The sequence below is a fragment of the Daphnia pulicaria genome, chromosome 6, assembly GCF_021234035.1.
Source record: "Daphnia pulicaria isolate SC F1-1A chromosome 6, SC_F0-13Bv2, whole genome shotgun sequence".
NCBI lineage: Eukaryota > Metazoa > Arthropoda > Branchiopoda > Diplostraca > Daphniidae > Daphnia > Daphnia pulicaria.
In genome coordinates this window covers 14,336,219-14,349,987 of record NC_060918.1, presented here as the reverse complement: position 1 = coordinate 14,349,987, position 13,769 = coordinate 14,336,219, and the positions used below count along the sequence as shown (strand labels likewise).

General features: G+C 41.9%; 1 long non-coding RNA gene across 2 annotated transcripts in view; it reads right to left on the bottom strand.

The window, feature by feature from the left end:
- The window catches only part of LOC124341885, a 122,471-nt gene that overhangs the window by 23,012 nt on the left and 85,690 nt on the right, over positions 1-13,769 (bottom strand). The gene's annotated exons all lie outside the window — the stretch shown is intronic.

Sequence of the window (13,769 nt, the reverse complement as noted above, 5' to 3'; positions counted from 1 at the left end):
GGACATTGTGTGATAATTACCAATGGAAAAAACAAAATTTCCAACCCCCAACCTTCCCCCACCTGGTTCGATCCCGGGTGGTGTACACACACACACATTGACAATGTGAAGCAAAGATGCAAAGAGGCACCAACGCGCAATGAGAGAGACGGATGTGTGTCAGGAGTGTGATGCGCCTTAAACGATGTATGCGCCTCATGTCTCTAATCTTTCGCACCTGGATGCGTCTCGCCGCTACAGACAAACAGCAAAGTTGGATGCTTGGTGATAACAAACAAACACACAAACAAACAAACATCATCACAGACAAAGTCAAGGTTGAATGGGATGAACCACGGGCTATACAGAAGAGACTAGTATACCAGATGCCCGTCCAAGGACGGCAAACCACCTTGCTAGACGCAATCACCCAAGCGCACAGCACAGCACACATGGAGCAAAACGCCACTCGTATATAATCCCACTGCCCAATTCCTTACTGCCCGGGACTTAGTTTTTCATCCATTTATGGACTTATCATCTTCCACCGTGAGCCAGTCGGTCTTTTGGGTTTTTTTTGTGGACTTGTTTTTTTTTCATTGCAACCAAGTATCGGTGAAACTTGGGTTTATTATTGGGACTTGGTTTTTTCAGAGTTTGGTTGTGTTGGACTTGATACAATTTTGGGTATTTTGGGTGTGATTTTGGACTTGTACTTTTTTTCGTGATATTTTGGTTGCATTTTAGAACTCTATCGTTTTTCTCTGTAAGCCCGTTGGGGTTGTAAGGTTTTTTTGGACTTGTAATTTTTCGAGGGATTTGGTACCGGGGACTTGTGTTTTATTCAGAATTAAGATGTGTTCCACTTGACATTTATCGATATTTACTGTATTTGTTCCCACTTTACTTTACCCATCTATTTATCCCTTACCTATTAATTACCTGCACGTTTTTTCTTCAATTATCGGTTACTGTCTTGAGTATCGTTTGAACACTGGTCCGCTGAATCTTGAATCCGACGCTCTAACCACTGAGCCTTGGAGTTGTGAAAGAATGTAGTCAGAATTGCTATAAATCGTCATTTAATCCGCGGACAAAATTGTAACAGTGTCAAATCTTTTTATGATTTCTTACTTTCGATTCATTTGCATGCCATATTTTGGCTACTTTTTTTTGCCGATAATGGGTTTGAACCGACATCATTTGAATTACCAATCCAATGCTATAACCACTACACCAACAGAGGTGTATATATTCTAGTTCTGACGTGACCAGGTGGATAGCGCATACTTACACATGGTCATAGTTATCACCCAGCGTGAGCAAAAGCTTTTAAATCATATCGGGGTTGGACTTTATCGATATTAAGACTATTTACTTCATTACACATTTGTTTGCTGAAAGTGGGTTTGAACCACCATCGTTTATGATACCAATCCAATGCTATAACCACTACACCAACAGCGGTGTTTGGTTGCAAGTCTTGATGTGACCAAATTGATTCTGCATACATCTATATTGTCATGGTCAGCGAAAAAAAACGAAAAAGGGTGTATTATTTTAAGCCCGGCGTGAGCAACGTACGGTTGATTATTTTAAGCCAAACGTGGGCGAAATAGTGTGAACTATTTTCAGCCCGCCGCGAGGGAAATAGGGTGAATAATTTCCAGCCCGTTGTGAGCGAAATTGAGTGAATTAGTTTAAGCCCGACGTGAGCGATATAGGATGAATTCTTTTCAGCCCTTCGAGAGCAATGTATGGTGAATTATTTCCAGCCCGTCATGAGAAAAGTAGGGTAAATTATTTCAAGACCGGCGTGAACAACGTAAAATGAATTATTTTTAGCCCGTCGTGGGCGGAATAGGGTGAATTGTTTTCAGCCCGGTGTGAGTGAAATAGAGTGTATTATTTTAATCCCGTAGTAAGCAACGTGGGATGAATTATTTTTGCCCGTCGTTATAATTATTTATTATCGTATTTATTTATCGTATGAGAAACGTAGATCTATAGGACATCTATACGAAGATAGCATAAGGCCGTAAAAAATTGATTATCCATGTGATATCCAATTTAGGTTGTAGCTAGATCAGATTTGATTTAGACATTAAGACATCTATATGATAGACGATGGATGTAAGTGTGCTACCAGGGAACCACCATTCTTTGAATGAATATAGAAAAGCAAGCTTATCAGCTCGACAAATGGATAGTCGTAAGCCAGTAAACTGTCTTAAATAGCAAATTCATGGCCGAAACGAATGGCTGTTGCTTACATTTTATTGCTTAATCTCCTGTTATTTTTTCTCGAGTAATTCTGACTATACCAACAGTCTCATTGTTTATGCAAACTTTTCCAATGAGCAATTGCCTACGGCGGTAAAATTACCAACGAAGGGTTCATCGCCCAGAAAGAACAAAATCGATTTGCATTTTATTGCGTTTATTTGCATCAGTGTAAGAATTCACCGTTCCGGAAACTATTTTCTTCATTCGATTGTTATTTGCCTGAAAGTGGGTTTGAACCAACATTTGTCTTACTAATCCAAATCTTCCAAATTTATAACCACTACAACAACAGCAGTTTTTATGACGATTTTCCAACTTGACCAAATGTATAGCGCATACTAAACTTTGTAATATTTATCACCCGGCGAGAGCAAAAGCGTTTTATTAACAATGCTGTTAGAATTCATCGATTTTTGTATTAATATATTCATTAGACAATTAATTGCCCAGAGTGGGATTGATCCACCCACCTTTGTATTACTAATCCGATATTATAACCACTACACGAACAGTGGTGCTCAGAAACATTAACAGTCCCGACGTCACCAAGTGGACAGCGCATACTCACACATAGTCATGGTTATCGCCCAGCGTGAGCAAAATCGACTTATTATCATCGGTGTATGAATTAATCGATATTGGAAATAATTGATTCATTAGACAATTGTTTGTCAAGAGTGGGTTTGAACCACTGAACTTCGAATAATCAAACCAATGTTATAAGCACTACACCTAAAGCGATACTCATTTCTGTTAAAAGTCCCGTTGTAACCAAGTGGACAGCGCATACCTAACACATTGTCATGGTTATCGCCCAGCGTGAGCAAAATCGATTAATCGGCATCAGTATTAAAACTACTCAATAGTGAAACGATTTGCTTCATTACATAGTTGTTAGCTGAGAGTGGGTTTGAACCACCATTACCAACCTTAGAAATACTAATACAATGCTATAACCACTACACCAACAGTGGTGATGAAAATCAATTCCCAACGTGACCAGCAATTTAGCGCATACTTACACATTGTCATGGTAACAACACAGCATGAGCAAAATCGATTTATTTGCATCGATTTTTGAATTATATAGTTCACAACGTGTTCAGTAGTTTTACGCATACTCACACATTGTCATGGTAATAACACATCATGAGCAAAATCGATTTTTTTTGCATCTGTTTATGAATTATTCGATAATGTGAATATTTGCTTCATTATGCAGTTATTTACAGAGAGTGGGCTTGAACCACCAACGTTTGAATTACCAATGCAAGGCTATAACCACTACACCAACAGCTGTGATGAGAATCAACTCCCAACGTGACCAGCAATTTAGCGCATACTTACACATTGTCATGGTAACAACACATCATGAGCAAAATCGTTTTATATCCATCGATTTTTGAATTATTCGATATTGAGAACATTTGCATTATTACACAGTTTTTTGCCGAGAGTGGGTTTGAACCACCTACCCTAATGTTACCTGCCTAATGCTCTAACCACTTCACCAACAGTGGTGTTGTTACTAAAGTCCCGACATGACCAGTTGCATAGCGCAGACCTGCAGCAAAATAAAAGTCTTTGGATTTGAAGACATTTTTTAAAATCGCTACCGATCGCTAAACATCATTCGGTCGCTACTCGTGCTATTCTTTACATCAGAAAGATATTAGCCGACTGTGGGTTTGAACCATCAACGCGTAATCTTTTTTCAGTGATGTCACTCATCAATCGATGTGATCAAATCTGTTGGACTGTTTATCGGACCATTTTTAAGGTTTATTTTAAGGTTGTATTAATCGCCCGGCATGAGCAAAGCGGGAGAATTATTGTTCGAATGGTCGTTTCAATCAATCGATGTTTAATTAACAGATAAATAAAAAAAAAGTGTAGTGGCTATAGCGTTTATAAACGGTGAAATAATACTTGGCATCATCATTATAAGTGCGATACTTTGAATTCTATCAGCTTTGAAATCCGAAGAATATATAAAAATATAAAGGCACTCAGCCAGGTTTGAACCGTTACCATTACTGTCCTAAGGCAAGTACGCTATCCAGTACACCATTTGCCGATGTGTATAACTCGTAAAACACTTCTAAAATATTTTTCATTGGCGAAAATTTTGAATTTTTTTTTTGTTTTTTTATTATTTTGGGTATTTATTGCTACACTTTAATATTATTAATTCACGGTTGAGCGCACATGGGTACTACCCCATGGCCATGCCCGTGCTCCATTTTTTGGCCCGTAGACCGAGGCGGAATTTAGTTCCTCTTGGGTTTGAAAAGCTGGGAAAGAAAGGAATAGAAAGGAAAAAGGGATCCAAGAAGGTTTTCAGGGGTTGACTACGGAAGAATGGTATAAAGGATTAAGTCGTTTAACTGTGTGATGATGATGTGTTTACAAAAGGACTTCTTTGTAAACAATATTGACGGTGAATACTTTCTCTTTTTCCTCTTCAGTGGCTGTCAGGTGATTTCTCAAAAGCCGTCCTTGCTTTGCAGATTCAGCTATTTCGACTTTGACACCTGTGGGTTTTTTCCCCGATAAAAAAAACAAACAAAAATGTAAAACATACTATAAAGTAAAATAAGTAAACAAAAATCTATAGAAAATATTTATGAACCTTCTTTCGATGTTGCACGTGAAAAAGCCACATACAGCTGACCGTGAGAAAAGACAGGCTCCGGGAGGAAAATGCCGACACGATCAAAAGTCTGGCCCTGTGACTTGGTGATGGTTATGGCAAATGCCAACAGCACAGGAAACTGGAGCCTCTTGAGTGTGACAGGAAGATCGGAATCGGTGGGCGACAGCGTCATTCGCGGGATGTAAACCGTGTGACCCTTGTTCTTGCCGGAAGCGATGTCTGCAACGATCAGATTTTCTCTGAGGGCCCTGATGATGAGACGGGTGCCATTGCAGAGACCCTTACGCGAATCAATGTTCTTGAGCAGAATGATGATGGCTCCCACTTTCAACTTGAGAACATGAGTGGGAATTCCGGACACATTAAAGGTGTTGAGAATCTCGGTTGGATAATTGGCAATTTCTTCAGGATCGTCCGAATCAATCGTGTCGATGCTTTTGTACTGATGAACTATTCCAGGCATGTCTTTGATGATCTGATTGTTGATCCGTAGGCAGTCTTCGTTCTTCGGACAGAGAATGGCTCGACTGCAAATCTGCTGAGATACCTCTGGATCCAAAAGAAGAGAAGGAACACCAAAGACGTACTCAATCAAATTCCGTCCAAAGTCCAGAAACTCGGCAGGAATTTCGATGAGATCGGGATTGTTAAGTCTTGGATTCGTTGGCAGAGTACCGTTTCCAAGCTGAATAAGCCAGTCAGCGTAGTCTTGATTGCCGGCCACGGTACGCATATTCTGGGTTAGACGAAGATGACGAAACAGAGGCCACGTTGCGTTATTTCGGATTGAAGCTTCCACCACCTTCACCCTGTTTCCATGTCGAACGACTGGTAAACATTGACGAAAGTCACCACCAAGAAGAAGGACTTTTCCACCATGAGGTAAATTTTTCTTTTCCAATTTTTGAAAGAGGAAATTAAAAGCGTCGAGAGCGTGATTTGTCTTCATTGTTGCTTCGTCGGAAATGATGAGAACGGCACTTAAAATCAAATTAGCGAGAATGCTACCATCTACAATTTTCGATCTGGTAACTTCGGTAATTGGAGGGTAGATCTTAAATTGGGAATGGTACGTTGAGCCGTCAATCAACAACGTAGAAGCGATGCCGGTAGAAGCGACGGCGATGACTGTCTTCCCTTGGCCTTGCAGTACGGTGATCAAAGTGTTGTACAAAAAGGTCTTGCCAGTACCTCCTGGACCATCCAAAAAATACTGATGGGGAACTGAGTTGTTGTTGTCGTTGACGGCAGCCATGATTTGATCGTAGGCGGCTCGTTGACCTTCGTTCAATTGAGTAACCATCAGTTCACCCAATCGTCTCTTTTCTATCCTGGTAATTGCAGTATTCTCTTCGAGTTGAGCTTCAATAATCTGGCGAATAAGCTGAAAGTCAGGAACAGGCAAAGAGAGTTCTTCCATTGTTCTATTGTGGAGAATCAACTTGTCTTGAATCCATTTCAAAGTCAAGTTTTTGGCGACTTCCGCATCGTGACCAGTTCGAATGAAATCTTCCATGAGGTGGGGCAGAGACCGATCAAAGAGATGAAGAGCGTCGGTGGGATTGCAAAAGAGGCAGACATCGACAAAGAGCTGTCTCAATCGCTCCGGCATTTCAAAGGCGGCGGCATCGTCCAAGGTCTTCTCCCAAACGCTGTCGTCCTCCAGCAAATTCAAAGCAGAAGCGGCTGATTTAAACGTCGGTAGAAGGGCACCGTTGACCGTGCGGAGATCTTCAAAGCTGGTTGATCCTCTGACGTTGATGAGAAGCAAGCGAAGGCAGTATCGCTCAACTTGACGGACGCCCACGGTATATAAGCGGCCTATGATTTTAATATTTCTTCTTCGAGGTTTCCAATAATTACGTCCACCCGACCTCACGAAACAAAAATGATGGACAATTTCTCGGTAAAAATACTGTCTCGCTTCTTCATTATCCCGATTCAAGATGAACCAAGCAGTTAACGTTGTTTCCTTGGTCGCGGCATTGATGACTGCTTGTTCCTCGTTGCCCGGTTGGAAAAATACGGACTGTTCAAGAGGCAGATGCACGGCTAGTCGGGTGATGGTATGAGAACGATCGCTGAGAGGAAACTTGAAAATTCTATAAGCGGCTTCTGGCGCGCTGACGTAACGGGTGTCCGTAAAGGTGGAAATTTCGTCCCAAACAAAAACTTGCTCGTTTTCTTCTCCAACCTGCTGATGCGTTCCAATTTTTGATTCAATGTTGCTGCAGTCGTGACCTTTGTACACATACTTGAAGATGTACTTGACAGTGGTCATATTGGCGCAATACTCGATGTTGATGTGACAATCATATTTCAGTAGCAACCAAGGGTTATAAGGAACAACCCATCGGTTGTCCACTTCATAGTGAGTGTTCCCCCTTTTTAAACGATGTACAACACCAGTGTTTCTTCTTTTATACGTCGGATAGCCGTTGTCATTGATCATAGTCTCTTCGTTGAAGTCTTTTGGGAACTTTTTACAGCAGCCCTCTTTATCCATGCAGGGAGAATTTTTGTTGATGGCTCCACACGGACCGTGAATCATGTGAGCCATAACAGAGTCGTAAAGTCTTGGATAGAGTGTCTTGTCGGGAATTTCAGCGCAGATAGTCTTATCCATATCCTCTGGTGTCGAAGGAGCGTCGCGGTTGTCGACCCAAACCAGCATGTGGCAATGAGGCAGTCCGCGTTTCTGAAATTCGATGACTTCGATTCTGGCCGAGGCGAAACCCAATACTTGCTTTTTCTCGATGTCGTCGACCAACTCTTTCTTCTTCAAGTGGAATACTCTTGCAACCATATCGGGACGATCGGAAGCCGTCAAGTAATTTGGAATATTAGCAACAATTTCCCTCCACTTGGGATTGCAGGTGAACGTCACAAAAAAAGTCGGTTTGCCAAATTTTCCACAAATTGCCATAGCGTCTTGGTAATTTTGTTTCATGGCTCGAGGACTGCCAATAAAACCCGAGGGGAGAATGTAGATCGAGCCAACTTCCAAATTTGCTCTCTCCGCTCGATTGTTGATGTAATCCATCAGTCCGCAGTAGCGCTCAACATGCAGCTCTGCCTGGTGTCGTTTGAGCCAATCTAGGCGATCCCCCTCGACCTTGACGTAAGAATCGACAAAATACATCTGAGTGACGGGACCCCCAGCCAAAACGTTGTTGAAATCACCGCGAACTGACATGCGCGAACTGTAGAACTCGGCATGCGTCACTCTTGTGCGTGGGCCTCTGTTTCTGTTCGGTGGTTGATCGTCGTTCTCCTCGTCCGCTTCTGGTTCTTGTTCTTCACCCGGCTCATTTTCAATCACAGCATTGCCATCTGCTGCGGCCATTTCATCACGAATTAAAACTCTGAGGTTGGGCCACAAGGGATCAATCTGCTCCTCTTCATCTTCTTCAACAATCATGGCCATTGCTGCCGCTTCATCTCTCTCTCTCCGTCTGGTGGTGGTATAAGGCATGTTCATATGCCAACCGTCGTCACCGTTGGGGAATAAAAGGGGGTAACACATCGGATCACACATAACCTTTTTTGTGTCAATCTGGATAAATCGACGGCCTCTGACGGGAATGTAGAGATGGCCACGAATATCTCTGTAGGCTGGTGGTTCGCCGTCAGTGCTTTTAAAAACCACAGCAATTTCGTTAACCGTTGGACAGTTGTATCTTCGTTGGTCGACATTTCTTCTATCGCAAGTGATGATCATGCCGACAGTGTAGTGAGGTAGATTTTCAGCTTGCCGTTGAACGTATTCTTCTTCAAGAACCTGACGCATCATCTTGTAGGTCAAGGCGTAAGGATTCTTTTCTCGAAGCATAGCGTCCAGCTCTTCCATCAAAATTCTACAACAACCCGAATTCATTTCGATATTCGCCCTGAAATCAGTAGCCTGCGCAGAATCCAAAAAATACAAATCAGAGTATCTGGGATTCGCCGTCTGACCGAGAGGAGTAGTTTGGTGGTAAATCTGACCTTGGATGCGAACACAGGTCGGGCCGCGACCTGGCGGCGGTGAAAATTTAGCTCCCATAGAGGCGAAAGCATGGGCGCTGTTGTAATTCCGAATCTGCTTCATGAAATGTTTCGATTTCGGGTGCCGGTTTTGCAAGAGGCTGGCCAATGGTTCTGGACACGGCTTAGCAGGTGGAAGAATGACATTGCCCTTTGCGCAGCATTGCTGGAACTTCTTGTCTTTTGGCATTTCTTTCGCGAAATGTTTGGCATCACATTCCGAGCAAATCTTGGTCAAATCTCCGCAGTCATGCAAGTGAACGCGGTCCTCTACCACGATTTCTTTGCAAGCCTGCCGATGAGTTCTTGGATTTCCACGCCGGTCGCGTTCAGTCATCAACTGCAAACGAAGAGCTTCGTCTTCTTCATTTTCAATTGGAACAATTTCGCCATGATCAACTGCATTTCTAGCTCGCAATTCTTCGGCTTCTCGCTCTCGTTGTTCTTCATGTTCTCGACGTAACTCTGTTCGAAGCCGATCTTCTTCACGTCTCATAGCAGTTTCTTCTTCGTTCTCGGTCGCTCTGTAATCAGCCATGTACTCGGGGTGATCAACGCGACCTTCCTGCTCAATTTCGTCGAACACATTGACTTGATAACGAAATCTATCAGAGATAGCGCGATCTATTCTTTCCTCTGCTGTTTCCCCGCCGCGTACAACTTCCTGGCGTGATGACTGATCCTGAAGTCGAGAAAGATTGCTATCTTCAGTTTCGTTTTCGCGTAAACCTTCCTGGCGGACTAATTGATCACGAAGTCGTGCCGCATTTTCTGCTTCAATTTCTTGATTCCGAACATATCTTTGCCGCAGAGACTGTTCGCGCAGCCTGGCTGATTTTTCGACTTCCGATTCTTCGTTCCGCAGAGAATTTTGCCGCAGGGCCTGTTCTTGTAACCTAGATGATTTCTCTGATTCCGATTCCTCGTTCCGCAGAGCTTTTTGCCGTAATGACTGTTCCCGAAGTCGAGCAAATTTTTCTGCTGCAGATTCTTCGTGGCGCAGAGCTTTTTGCCTCAAGTCCTGATCGCGAAGCCTAGCTGATCTCTCCGCTTCAGATTCATCTTGCCGAAAAATTTTCATCCTCAATGCCTGGGATTGCAATCGAGCTCGTTGCTCTTCAGGAGTTTCTCTGTTGCCAACAGCTGCCTTTCCTGCCTGGTGTTGTTGTCTTGCTGGACGCTCTGCCACAGCATCATTGGCAAGAACAACCCTAGGGCGATCAGATGCTGGTCTCTGATGCATCGCTCGCAAGATAGATGCTGCCTCTTGTTGACGAAGGGCAGCTTGCCGCTCCGCCTCGGCCTGAACACGTGCACGATTTTCTTCTGCTTGAAGTAGGCGGGCTTGCCTCTCTTCCTCGACTTCCAACCGAATACGATTTTCTTCTTCCTGCCGATGAACTTCTTGCCGCTCCTCCTCGGCCAACAGTCGAGCACGATCATCTTCTTTAGTCTGTTCCTGCCTAAGGAGTTGCTGCCGGATTCGTTGATCGAGCAGCCTAGTTTGATGCTCAACATCCGTCTCGCTAGCACGGGCGACTCTTTTCCGGTCCGCATCTAACCTCTGCCTCAACGCTCTCTCGTCAGGTGCCTCTGCCTGGCGGTCTTCTCTCGCCCTTTGCGCATTCAAATTTTTGGCAGCCTGATCTTCTTCGGGATTTAGCCGACGACGCTTCTCTTCACGGACGAACTTGGCCTTTTCCCTCTGAGCCGCCAATCTCAATTGTTTTGCCTCCGGGTCTTCGAGACTTCTTTTTTCCCTAGCCTTCCTATTTTTCTCATCCTTTTCCTCTCGTGTTAATTCGCGACGCGGTGGCATTTTCAAATCAGCAAAATAACCCCTAATTTATCAAAAAAAATTCGCTTCTATCAGTGGAGGGCTTTTTTGGAGGGCTTTTGGAGGGCTTTACACCGCAAAAATTTCAAAAAGCTTAAAACTAAACACAAATACGAACATAAGCCGTCGACACAACCGGTGCTCAATATCCCAGTGGTACAGCCCGGTTAAGGTTCACATCTGATAAACAAATACGCATCGCAGGTTAGCTCCTCTCCGGTTCTCGACTGTTCGTTACACAAAAGACATACCCCCAAAAATGGCAACAGCAGTACAATTGTTTTCATTGGCGCTCAACTTGATGCTGACTTGATCGGGATTTCAATCGCAATCGTGACTTGTCGAAAGCCATAATGCTAACCACTGTACCAAGACCAGCACAAATTGGCTGAAAACCGTCGGACACCACAACTCTTAAGTCTTTAGCAGGCTAAGAAAAACATGCTACGGACTTTAAATTGATGGAATTCGGAAAGTACTTTACTTGAGAAATGAGTGTTGTGATGCTGTAGGAAGAAGGAAGACATCTCGAAGTGGAAATAACCGGCGACTCGAATATTGTAGATCCCGCTGAAGAATGGCAAAAAAACAAACACATATTAGTATTAAAACACAAAAGCAACACAAATGCACCAAGTTCAGTGAAAGAAACACAGTTTTGAAATAAACGATTTATTATTTTTTTTTCACGGAATCAGTTTTGAACCATCGACCTCATTGTTTGTAATCCGCTACGCTAACCACAACACCATGGGCTGATGACTGTTAAAATAAATTCGACGACAAAATTACCGGGAGCTGGCGATTTCTAGCAGTTTTTTTTTTTAAGTAGGTGCAAGGCATAGCACATAGTTATCAATCAGACATGTATTCAAAACCCAAAAACATAATTGACTTAATCTACATTTGAAACCCCTAAGTACGGAAGCGAACGTACCACCGACGGATACCAAAGTATGGAAATTCAACAACCCAAAAATGATCTACAGAAGCTCAAATATACTTGATACCTTGAGTCTAGATTAAGATACATGATGAAACCGAAACACTGAAAACACAATCAATTCATAATTAATGACACACATAACCAAGATGTACCCACACTTAACAAAGCTTTCAACATTGATGATAAAGAATATATCTAGAAATGGTATCGGAAAATCAGCTTACCTTACAATTCAAACCCAGAATTTACTCGTTGCCTTAAAGGAGGTCGTAAATACACCGCGAAATCGATGAATAAGGCACCAATCAAATGCTGAAATACAAAACAAAGCATGAATCAATAAGAATTATTTCCTGAAACTGGACCATCCCAGCAGAAATTCTTATTCGCAGTCTTTTCATCAGCAAACTTTTACTTTCCTGAGATTTTGCTAATGAAAAGACTGCGAATAAGAATAATTTCCTAAAACTGGGCCATCCCAGCAAAAATTCTTATTCGCAGTCTTTTCTTCAGCTAACTTTTTTTACTAAGATTCTGCTGATGAAAAGACTGTGAATAAGAATAATTTCCCAAAACTGGACCAACCCAGCAGAAATTGTTATTCACAGTCTTTTCTTGAGCAAAATTTTACTTTACTGATATTTTGCTGTTTAAAAGACTGAATACGAAAAAACAACTAAAACTGGGCCATCCCAGCAGAAATTCTTATTCGCAGTCTTTTCTTGAGCAAACTTTTACTTTACTGAGATTCTGCTGATGAAAAGACTGCGAATAAGAATTATTTCCTAAAACTGTACCATGCCAGCAGAAATTCTTATTCGCAGTCTTTTCTTCAGTACACTTCCACTTTCCTGAGATTTTGTGATGAAAAGACTGCGAATAAGAAATACAAAACAAAGCATGAATCACTAAGCCAAACCAGTGTAACATTCATTTTGTTCAATTTGTCTTGTTTTACAGTTTCATAATGCAAATTCTCACAATGAATGGAATTGAACCAATCCCACCTTTGACTTTTCAATATATATGGAACCAGCAAAGTTTTCAGTTTAATCAACAGTGAATAACAACAAAAACTGTAACACACAATATCTTACGTTTCGCCGTATTGTGAGATAAACAATGAAGTTGTCTGCTATAATTTTTTTTTATTGATTGGCGAACAAAAATATCAGTAAAACATTTGTCTGGATCGAGTATCGAACCTCCGACTTCATGATTACACGGCGGGCGTGCTAACCACAACATCAATACATATACATATCCGTTTACAAAATACGAATTTAAATAACCAACAGAAACAGCTACGCGCAAATGGCGAAAATTCAAAATGAACTTCCAGCGAGAGACTTGAACGTGCGACTCAACGAATCACGGCGCGGGTACTCTAACCACACAACCAAGTGTCCGCTGACAGCTTATCTTCATTTATTTTGACTATCAACATGGTTTGAGAGAACTTTCATAAAAAGAATGGCATCTGATTTAAGAAAAGTCAAGATTAACCATAAACATAGGACACAGTATTTTTTTTTAATATCAGCAAATAACTAACCAGCAGCAGAGATCACTGAACTGGCACGGCCAGTGTTCCCTTCAACTATTAACTATTTGACTATCAACGTGGCCTGAGAGAACTGTCACAGGATGAATGGCATATCTGATCTAAAAAATTTATGATTAATGTTAAAAACATAACACAATGAAATACTCAAAGTATAACAAATAATTACCATCACTGAAACTGGTATGGCCAGTATTATCTTCATATGGCCAGTATTATCTTCATCTATTTGAATATCAACCCGGTATGAGAGAACTGTCACAGGATGGATGGCTATTGGTTTTTAAAAAGATAAGATTAATCATGAACACAGTATATTCTAAAAGAAAGCAAATAATTACCAGCAGCAAGAGATCACTGAACTGGCACGGCCAGTATTCTCTTCTTCTATTTGACTATCAACTTGGTACGTTTGAAAGAATTGTCACATGACTAATGGCATCTAAATTAAGAAAAGTTAAGATTAACCATAAAC